The sequence below is a fragment of the Zingiber officinale genome, chromosome 2A (genome assembly GCF_018446385.1).
Source record: "Zingiber officinale cultivar Zhangliang chromosome 2A, Zo_v1.1, whole genome shotgun sequence".
Classification (NCBI taxonomy): domain Eukaryota; kingdom Viridiplantae; phylum Streptophyta; class Magnoliopsida; order Zingiberales; family Zingiberaceae; genus Zingiber; species Zingiber officinale.
This window is the reverse complement of record NC_055988.1, coordinates 101,715,830-101,727,000: the sequence shown is the minus strand read 5'-3', so window position 1 is coordinate 101,727,000 and position 11,171 is coordinate 101,715,830. Positions and strand designations below refer to the sequence as shown.

General features: G+C 38.9%; 1 non-coding gene across 1 annotated transcript; it reads right to left on the bottom strand.

Moving 5' to 3' along the window:
* Window positions 1-10,488: 10,488 nt before the first annotated feature.
* On the bottom strand, window positions 10,489-10,594 carry LOC122044753. The gene has a single exon (XR_006129764.1). It is a non-coding gene; the product is annotated as a small nucleolar RNA R71 (small nucleolar RNA).
* Window positions 10,595-11,171: the final 577 nt, after the last annotated feature.

Here is an 11,171-nt window from a genome sequence, read left to right as displayed (position 1 = left end):
ATGGAGATTACAGGTGCAATTATCTGTTTGGGGAGATTACTAGTGTAACTCCCCTCTGATCAAGGTTTGACCAATTTGATGTAAATAAGAGTCAAATAGGTTATGATTGATTGGATACTTGACTGAAAAATTCTAACTGGAAGTTAGACAAGGGCAAGACTAATGGAAAAGTTAACAAAAGAAGAAAAATTTAAGTGAGTCATTATTGACTGAACACTTGGTGTGAAAGCCCTAGTGAGTCAAGCTAGGTAAATGAAAAATCCTGGTGAATAAAACCAAGTGAAAAGCCCTAGTGAGTGAAGCTAGACAAATGAAAAATCATGGTGAGTGAAGACAGGTGAAAAGCCCTGGTTAGTGAAGCTAGACAGATGAAAATCCTAGTGAGTGAAACTAGGTGATGAAAAGTCCTAGTAAGTGAAGCCAAATGAAAAGCTCTAGTAAGTGAAGCTAGGCAGTGAGGAAGTTCTAGTAAGTAAAGTCAAGCAGTTGAAAATCCAGGTAAGTCAAAGGTTGACCGAATACCTGATGATTGGAAGTTCAAGTGGGTCAAGGCTAACTGGACACTTGGCACGAGATGATAAGTCCAAGTGAGTCAAGATTGATCGGACACTTGACATGAGGAGAAAAGTCCAAGTGGATCAAAGGATTGATCAAGCACTTGGCACGAGGAGAAAAGTCCAAGTGAGTCAAAGGTTGACTGAACACTTGACACAAGGAGAAAAGTCAAGTGGGTCAAAGGATTGACCGGACACTTGGTGAAGAAGTCCCAGCAAGTCATGTTTGATCAGATGCTAGGCAATGAGGAGTTCCAATAGGTTACGGTTGACCGGATGTTGGACAAAGAATCCAAGGACTTGAGTTCAAGAGCTAGGGTTGCTGAATCGCTTAGGGTAAGCGATTCTAAAGACCTTAAGCGATTAGAGTAATCGCTTAAGGACCTCTCTGTGAGAAAACAGAAAGGGCCGTAATCAATTAGGATAATTAATTGCGGAATTCTTAATCAATTAAGCCAATTTTTGTGAGTGCACAAAGAGGTACCTAATCGATTAGGTACATCTTAAGCGATTAGGACAATCACTTACGAGTCATTCTCATGCAAACAGAAGCATGCTTAATCGATTAGGCTAGTCAATTAGGCATGCATAATTAACTAGGGTAATCGATTAAGCTTTAGAAAAATAGTCGTTATACAACTTGCTGACGTGGTAGTCAATTAAGGAGGTTTTTAATCGATTAAGGCGCTTGAAGAGCCAAAGAAAAAGGTGGACGCGAGCACTGTTTCAGTAACTCTACACACATCTTCTTCTCCGATTTTCACAGCCGATTCTTGAAGGTTCTTGGAGCAAAGTACTGCTGCATTTCCAAGCATCAAGAGACATTTCCAAACAAGAAGAGAGCAAGCTAGGGTTTTATTGTTGTAAATCTTGTATGATTTCATTTATTTAGCTTCTCATTTTCTTCTTGTTGTATTGAGAACTTATATGAGGTTTCTCCACCTCCGGAGTGTTTCCGAGGAGTATTTTGATAGTGGATGTGTGAGAGAGGGCTAGATTCTTATATTAGTCACCTCATCTTGAGATAGATACCAAGTAAATCCTTGTGTTGGCATTGGGGAGATCTGCTTCAAGTTTATCTGCTGCAACAACATCTACGAAGCGAGCAAGTGAGCGAGATGAGCTATTCACCCCCTCTAGCTCTAAAGTGACCCAACAAGTTGTATCAGAGCAAGGCTGCTCTTCATCGGACTCATCACCAGATGGTCAAAGAGCTAGAGGAAGAAGAGGAAGTTGAGGCCCTAATTTCATCAATTCAAAGACTTCATCAAAAGAGCTTAACTTCAAGATGGATGAAGATGAAGAGCCTCCACCTCCAGGATTGAGGGGGAGTGTTATTCATTGACACTGGATTAAGAAGAAGATTCTACTTCTGGGTGAAATGAAGAGGAAGATTGTGGCACCTCCACAAATCAAGAAAAATCAAATGGAGGATCAAGTGTCACCCCTACAAACAAAGGTATAACAATTTTAATTGTTAATAATAAAAGTCATATCATTTTCTTTGAATGTAAGAAAAATGGACACTACAAGAGCAAGTGTCCAAAATTGACTAAAAAGAAAGGTCAAGTGACACCCAAGGGCAAGGAGAAGACCAAGGAGGTTGGTCCCTTTGTACACAAAGGTAAGGAGCACATTATGTGCTTCTCTTGTAGGCAAAATGAACATTATCGGAGCTAATGTCCAAAGGGGAAGAATCCGGCCAAGAACAAAGGAGGAAAATCAAATCAAGGGGAGCTCTCAAAAGCAAAACCGAGATATCAATTATTGAAGTAATTCATTTAAGTTATGATAAAAAGCATGCTAGGTCTAATATTTATCATTTTAATATAATTTATCATAAAAATAGGAAGCATGATATAATTAAATAAAAATATATAGCATATCATGCTAAGGCTACCTCACCTAAAGTTAGGAAGGTAGATAACTATTTAAGCAAGAAATCAAAAGAAATTAGATATATGCCTAAGAAAAAAGAAAGCTTAAGGTTTTAATCAAAAATTAAAATTTGAGGACTTATGGAAGGAAAATCGAGTCTTGAGGTCAAAACTTGATAAATTTGAGAGGACCCTTAGAAAATTGACCAATGGTCCAAGGGTCTAAGAACAAAAACCTAGGGATAGATAGACAAGAGTCATCCAATGGCCATAGAGGCTTGGGATATAAACCTAAAGACAAGAAGGATGTCCCTTTGTATCATAGAGTTTTATATAGTTATGGAACTAACTCTAGGTCTAGGGGTCAAGTCAAGGTTACAAGGGAGGTCATTCCTGTTGGAGCAATCTAGGTGCCCTAAGTTTTGATGTTTGGGCAAAGGTTTAAGTTAGGTTTATTGTTGTATTTGATATGCATTGTGAGTGTGCAGGATACAGGTACAATAAGGAAAGTCCAAGGGTGAGTCTTGGCGGTGTAAGTCCAAGCATGTAGTCTTGGCAACGTAAGTCCAAGTGTAATCTTGGCAAAGGAGGAAAGTCCAAGGATGAGTCTTGGCGGTGTAAGTCCAAGCATGTAGTCTTGGCAACGTAAGTCCAAGTGCGACTTGATAATGGATGAAGTCCCAGAGGTGCGACCTCTTGGCAAAGGAAGACCCGACAACAATGACAAGGCCGATGGAAGCTCCAGAAGGCAAGACGTGAAGGATGGGGAGGCATCCGAGGGACGCAAGGCTGATGGAGGAGGCTAGAAGGCTAGATCTAGGTTGGTCGGGCGAGAACGAGTGCTGAGTGAATGTACTCGAGGTAAAATCCTAGAATTAGGGTTTACTGTAGCAGTACTGTAGCAGTCGACTGGTGACTGTAGCAGTCGACTGGTGCACTGTAGAGAGCCGTTGGGCTGACACCAGTCGACTGATGCAAGGACCAGTCGGCTGGTAACGGGCAAATCAGCTTACTGATTTGTTCCAAGCTCTATAAGAAGGAGCTTGGGATGGCCGGCCAAGGTGACGAAATTAGACTTGGTTAAAGCCTAATTAGTAGTCACCAAAGTGCTCAAGGATCTCTTGTGTCCAACTGTTCTTGGTTGAAGTTGTGGTGAGGTTTCTCCACCCACAAGGAGCGGTTTGAGCTAGCCGGAGTTTCCGGGGACTAATCCACCGACGGATTGAGGGATCGTCCACCTTACGGACAGCCGTGGAGTAGGAGCATCATCTCCGAACCACGTTACATCGACGTGCATTGGTTTGGTTGTTCTTTTCTTTATCTTTAGCTTTCATATTCGTATTTAGTTTCGTATTATTCCGCTGTGCAACTAACGAATACGTAGGAAGCCATCGATTTGGGTGAGACGCTATTCACCCCCCCTCTTGCGGGCACATCGGTCACAACAAGTGGTATCAGAGCGAGGTCGCTCTTCTACGGACTAACCGCCAAGAGAGCAAGAAGTTAGAGGAAGAAGAAGATGGAGTCCGAAGGACCGCTCGGATGGGATATCCGAATTCCACCTCCGTATGACAAAGAAGACTTCAATTATTGGAGGAAGCGGTTGGAGACATGGTTCCAAATGGATTGGAATCAATGGGTTGTCTTGAGTGACCCATTTGAAGCTCCTACGGACAAGAAGGGTAAACGCCTCCGACCTCGTCATTGGACCGAAGAGCAACGAGAGCAATCGGAGGTGGACAAGGAGGTAACGAGAATTTTGCATAATTTACTACCTTCTAATATCATTGTGAGTGTAGGTGAATGCACAAGTGCATGTGATCTTTGGAAAAAGATCATTGCCTATCATGAAGACCCGTCACAATTCCAAGGAGTAGAGGAGTCCAAGGAGAAGGGCTCATTGGTCCAAGAAGAGAAGGACCAATCCGATGTTGACATAAGGTCAACATCCGAGGAGGAGAAGGAAGATGAGGAGGTATCATCCACATCTTCAAGGGAGGAAGAAGTGGAATCATCGACATCTTCAAGTGAAGATGAAGAAGAGCAATCCAAGGAAGAGGAGATCTTGGAAGCTCAACCCTCCACCTCAACTACCAAGAAGAGCACAAAGGACCACATCAAATGCTTTGAGTGTGGTAAGATGGGGCACTACAAGAGTAGGTGTCCTTCACTCAAGAAGGTAAAGGAGGTAAACCCTAAACTCACTAAAGTTAATTTAGAAACTAATGTGAGTTGTAGGAAGAAGAAGGAGGAGGAGAAGAAGCACATTAGGTGCTTTACATGTGGTGAGTGGGGTCACTACCACACAAAGTGCCCAAGGAAAGGAGAGCTCAAGAAATTGGTGCACTTGAAGAAGTGGGAGAAGAAGAGAGCTTCAAGGGTAAGGGAGGTAAACCCTAACTTGAATGCTAGTTCAAATTTAAATCGTTATAATGCTATTTATCATGAAAATAGAATGCATGATAAATCTAAGGATAAATATATCCCTCCTCATTCTAGATTTATCACACCTAAGGCTAGGAAGGTAAATAACAATTTAGGCAATAACTCTAAGGATTATAGATATATGCCTAGATATAGAAATGCTCATAGGAGTCAAGAAAAATCCAAGTCTATGAATTCAATGATGGAAAACCAAGTCTTGAGGTCAAGACTTGATAATTTAGAAAGAACCCTAGCAAGAATGGAAAATATTCTTAGGGGTCAAAATGAGCATAACATAGGAAAAGCTAGACAAGAGCCATCCAATGGCTATATAGGTTTGGGATACAAATCTAAAGCCAAGAAGGATGTGACTTCCTTTCATAGGGTTCCATATAGTTATGGGACCAACCCTAGGTTTAGTGGTCAAGCTAAAAGTACAAGGGAAGTTGTCCCTAAGAGTACTTTTACAAAGACCAATGTGACTAAGACTTCTAAGAAGTCTAATAATGTCACAAAGAAGGTCACAAGGGAGGTCATCCCTAGAGTTGACTTAGTAAAGGTGACTAAGGCTCCAAAAAGGCCAAACAAAGTCACAAATAAGGTTACAAGGGGAGAAAGCCCTAGAAGTGACCTAGTGGAAGTGACCAAGGCTTCTAAGAAGCCTAGAAAGGTCCTTAGAAAGGTATCTATGGAAGTCATCCCTAGTGAGTACCTAGAGCATCCAAGGATCACCAATAGGATTTGGGTTCCTAGGAGCATTTTCTCTACACCCTAGATAGGTTAGAGAGTGTCAACTTCAATTGGAAAGGTAGTTAACCCAACCTTTGTAAAGTTGACACTTGAGAGCATTTTCAAGGTTATTGTTAACCTTTGAAAATGAAAAGGATTATTAAGTGTACTCTTTAAGAAGAGTAAATTGTGTCAAAATTTGAGGATTTGAGTTTAACCTAAATTGACACAAATATGAAAATACAAGGAATACAAGTTGGGATCTTGGTCTCCTTTTGATGGGTTAAGGGAGATTTTTAACCTTAATCCAAAGTAATCACTATTTGGAAGAACAAAGTATGTCAAATCTTAAGGAATTGAAATACATGTAAATTGGCACACTTGAAAAGGATTAGAAATGGCTAGTTGAGATCTTAGCATGTTCTTAAAGGATTAAGAGCAAAATTAAGTCTCAATCTAAATGTTTGATCCTTAAAGAGAGTAATATGTGCCAAACAAATATTTGAGAATTGAATTCTTAATTTCAATTGACACAAATAGAAAGGGATAAAAGAAATGTCAAGTTGGGTTTTGACATTCTTTCAAGAGATAAGCAATCTAGGCTTAATTTTAAGGTTTTAGCTAAGGTTTAAGGATACTTAGATTATCTAGGTATATTTCATTTATGATAAAATACCATGATTGATTGCATATTATATGTCATGACATCATGTGTTGCATTCATTTTATTATGAAAAATATAAAAATATCATGTCATGTCATGTCATACATACATCATGTAGCTATAGCATGCTTTGCTTTTGAAAATTGCTTATTTTGATGTATGCCATTAATCATCATGTAGTATGTCAATTTCCTTATAATTAAGGATAAAAGGCATTTATTATGTATGGAAGTGCCCCAACAAGAGGGATCATATCAAGTGACATCCTAGATGGATGATCATGATTTTTACAATGCCTAGATAGAGATGCATGATCCCTTAGTTTAGGGCAAGACCAAATATACATCTCACAAAGAACTATAAGGTAACTTGTATGTGTTTTAATACACGTTAGATACAAGTGAGATGTTAAGATGGTGAACTAAACTGAAGATGTTGATCTAGTGCATCTTGTTGAGTTTTAGGTTCATCAAAACACATAGTTATGTGTCTTCCAATCATTGGGAAAGCTAATGTACAAGTCATGTGCATTGAGCCCAAAGAACGTGGTTGGATATTGGTTTTGAAGAAAATTTCAAAATACTTTTGAAAAACCTTGGTGAAGACTATCTTTTGATAGTAACCATCATTGGAAGGTTAGACACAAACTAGGAGAAAATATTGAAGTTTTCAAGAGTTTTCAAATTTGTGTCAATCTTTGAAAAATAGGAAGTATTTTCATAGAAAACTATTTTTCCCTGATAAAGTATCCTAAATAATGTCTACATGAGTTTTCATGATGAAAACAAGTATGGATTGGTTAAGAAAAATCAAAGTGAAGTTTTGGTTGAGGTTTAGTTTCATTATTGAATTTTGAACCTCAAAACTTCGAGTTTTGATTTTCCTAATTATTTAGAAATCCCAAGTCATTGTTGGTGCAATGATAGAAGCTTTACCATATTTTTAGGGGGAGTTACTCTTTGAAAATATAAAAATCTTTTCAAAGACCAAAAGGAGGTCAAGTGTTAAGGTAGCACATAATATTGGTATGGGAGGTGTTACCAAGAACAAGGGAGAGTTATCCAAGGCCAATAAGAAGGAATATGCTAGGGTAGCATATAATTATAGCAAGGATAAGGTGTCCAAGATTAGGACAAGAAAAAATTAACCAAAGACAAGGTGTCTAAGGTTAAGAAGGAGAGTTTTGTAGGCCAAGTGTCACCTGAAGTGCACCGAAGTGGCCTAGTCATAGTAAATGAGTCATCTAGGGAGGTGGCTAAGATTAAGAGCTCAAGGGGGAGCTCAAAGAATCTTTGGGGCATATGGTAAATGATCTTAAGTGAACCAAGATGTGCTAAAGGGATTAGAGATGGATTTGAGTCTCTATTATACTTGGTTGGCACAATTGGGTTGAGTTTCATGCATGAAAATATGACATTGGGGTTATATTATATGAAAATTAGTTTTTGATGTATAGATGCCATATAAACCAATGCTATGGGTGCATTGTGGGTTGGTATGGGCAAATACATCAAGAGGAAGCCAAAACTAGGACTTTAGGTCAATGTTCAATTGAACCATTTAGCTAGTTTTGGATTTTGTGTCAATCTTAGAATTGGTGATAGATACATTTTTTAATATATTTTTCCCAAGTAGATAAGGGTTCAATAGACCTATCCACAAAATTTGGGAATTTTTGGAGGTCTAGGGAATTTCTGGTGTATTTCTGAAGTTGGCCTGAAAAGGCTGATTTTTGCAGAAATAGAGTGCCAGTCGACTGGTGCAGATACCAGTCGACTGGTAACAGTGTTTTTGAGCACAGAATGTTTCTGTAAGCTTATTTTGTCGATACCAGTCGATTGGTGCCGATACCAGTCGACTGGTAACAGTAGATTTCGACCACAGAATGCTTCTGTAAGGTTCTGTCGAAGGGGGCAGTCGACTGGTACCTAGTTCAGTCGACTGATACCAGCCTAAAAATATTTTTTAACGTTGTTCTTGACCGTGTCAACTCGTTTAAATGTATGAGATCCATGGGGGATAAATACATGAGTTTAGGGTCAATTTGGATGATATGTTTTCAACAATTGGGATATTGTTGGAGCTCTTTTTGATGTATGGCAAATGGGGAGAAGTCTAGGTTTAAGTGGGAAACCTATACACCTTTGCAAGAAATCCTAACTCGAGGGAGAGCTTAGGTGAAGGGGGAGCGATTGTTTAGGCAAAGGGGGAGAAGTTTACCTTTGCGGGAAATCCTAGCTCAAGGGGGAGCTTAGGTGAAGGGGGAGCCTAGAGATTTAGGTTCCATTATTTATGCATGAGTTGATTTACATATTTATTTGCATATGTATTGCATTTATGTTTCCCTAACTTAAACAGGTTGCCAAACATCAAAAACGGGGAAGGCAGAGGAAGTCGCCAAGGTCGTGTGAACCTCACATCAAGGGTTCTTCTTCATTTCAAAGGGGATCTTCTCCCCTTTGGGAGAAAGAAAGATTTGGGTGATTTCCCTCCATCTTGGAGGGATTTTCCGGTGATTTCTAGGGAGGATCTTCACCAATTCGACTCCAAGATTCGTAGGATTGGATTTGAAGATTATTCTTCTCCGTAGATAAGTTTTCTTTTTCTCTTTTCTTGGATTTGAGGGATTAAGAATGCTTGTAATCCTTGTTTCTTCGGATTTCTTTCTTGGATTTATGGAGTAGATCTTTTATTCTAGGATGGAGGGAGTATTTGTAAGGATATCTTGATGTAAAACTCTTGTGGATATGTCAATTTCCTATTTATAAGATTTTACCCTGTTTGTATCTATTCTTTCTTGTGTGGATTGTTGTGATTGTGCCTAATTACCATGCTTGACTGAATGATTAGATATCTTGTGGATCTTGTAGAGGTAATTTCTCATTCGATTTTCCGAGGGATCTTCGTGACAGGAACATGCCTGTGTAAGGGTGTTTGAGGGAGAATCTTAAAGGTGAATCAAGGTTATTCAAGGGGATAGGATAGATAGGTTGTATTAATCTTTATATCTTGATGGGTTGATGAGTGATGGATTCCTATGTTGATTATCCGAGGGACGCACATGACAGACAAGCCCGTGTAAGGACAACATAGATCCATTCCTAATTGATCAATTTAGGTATGGATTTCAGTCCTAGGTCGGTTTTCTATTGCAAGAGAGAACTGACAACCTTCTACAAATGATGGACAATTGAGAAAAAGGATTTGGTAGATCATTTACATTGAACAACCTTACAAAGAAACTGAAACTCCTAGAACATCCCTTATCATTGCCCTTATTCTTGTTTCCTATTCTTTCATTAGTATCTTTACCTTTGATAGATTTACTTTGTACTTGTCAATCCATTGATTTGTTGTCTAGTTAATTCGCGTTGAGATATTCTTAATGCTTATTCTAGTACCGGTGGATACGATAATCTTTTATATTACTGGCGATATTTCCGTACACTTGCGGAGGTCAACAAGTTTTTGACGTCGTTGCCGGGGACTACGCTATAACATTAGGGATTTTCAATTGAGTTAGACTAGACATAACTTCTTTTTTCATTTGTGTAGTTGTAATCTAACTTTTAGAATTCTGTTTTCATAAGTTTTTCCTTTCTTGTGTAACATTCTTGTCAATTCCTTTTGTTGTAACTCTAATTCTGCATTTTGATTCTAACATTCTTGTCTAACTTTTCTCTGTTTTCTTTTGATTTAGTCTCTTTCTTTCTTTTTCTTTTGTAAACATATCTTACTATCTTGTTCTTGTGTATGCAAAGATCTAACTTTGCAGGAGAACTTCTTCCTCTTGATCCCGAGATAGACAGAACATTTCATAGAAGAAAAATTCTGCAAAGACAACAAGAAGAATAAGAACATTCTATTATGGGGAATAGACCACTAAAGGATTATGCAGCACCTTATGCTAAGGGTTTTCGATCTAGTATTTCAAGGCCTTCAGTTGAAGCAAATAATTTTGAGATCAAACCTGCAATTATATCTATGGTGCAGTAAAATCAATTTGGTGGAGGACCGCATGAAGACCCAAATCAACATTTGGAAGTCTTCTACGAAATATGCGGTACAATGAAAATGAATGATATTCCTTCAGAGGCAGTGCGCTTACTATTATTTGGGTTTTCCTTGAGAGATAGAGTCAAGCAATGGTTAAACTCTTTGGCTCCAAATAACATCACCACATGGGAGCAATGCGAGCAAGAATTCCTTAACAAATTCTATCCTCCAAGTAAAACAGCTCATATGAGGAATCTTATTGCAAGCTTCAAACAAGTGGACTCTGAATCTTTATTTGAAGCTTGGGATAGATACAATAGTATGCTCAGACAATGCCCACACCATGGTTTGGAAAGGTGGTTAGTGCTACATACGTTTTATAACGACATCAACTATCATACAAAGGTGTCCCTTGATTCAGCTGCTGGAGGGACACTTATGAACAAGAGTTTGGATGAAGCCGAGGAGATAATTGAGAGCGTAGCACAAAACCACCATCGATGGGCTAATGAAAGAAGTGGTGGCTATTCTTGTATGAACTCAACAATAAAAGCATCAGGAAAATTTGATGTTGATGCAGTGACTTTATTGGCTGCAAAACTGGATGCTCTTACGAAAAGGTTTGAGAATATGGGAGCTATTTCAAATTTGGTCAATGTCATCGTTTCTTCTTGTGAAGTATGTGGAAGTTCTGAACATTCAAATGACTCATGTCCATTAGGATCTATCACTGCACAAATCAATCAATTGGAGCAATGTGATGCAATCATGGGTTTCAATCAAAGGCAGAACAACCCATACTCAAATACCTACAACCCTGGATGGAAGAGTCATCCTAATTTTTCTTACAGAAATAACCAAGATCAAGGACCATCCATGGGGGCAAGGCCTAATTTTCAATTCGGGCAGTAAAATTTTCAGCAACAA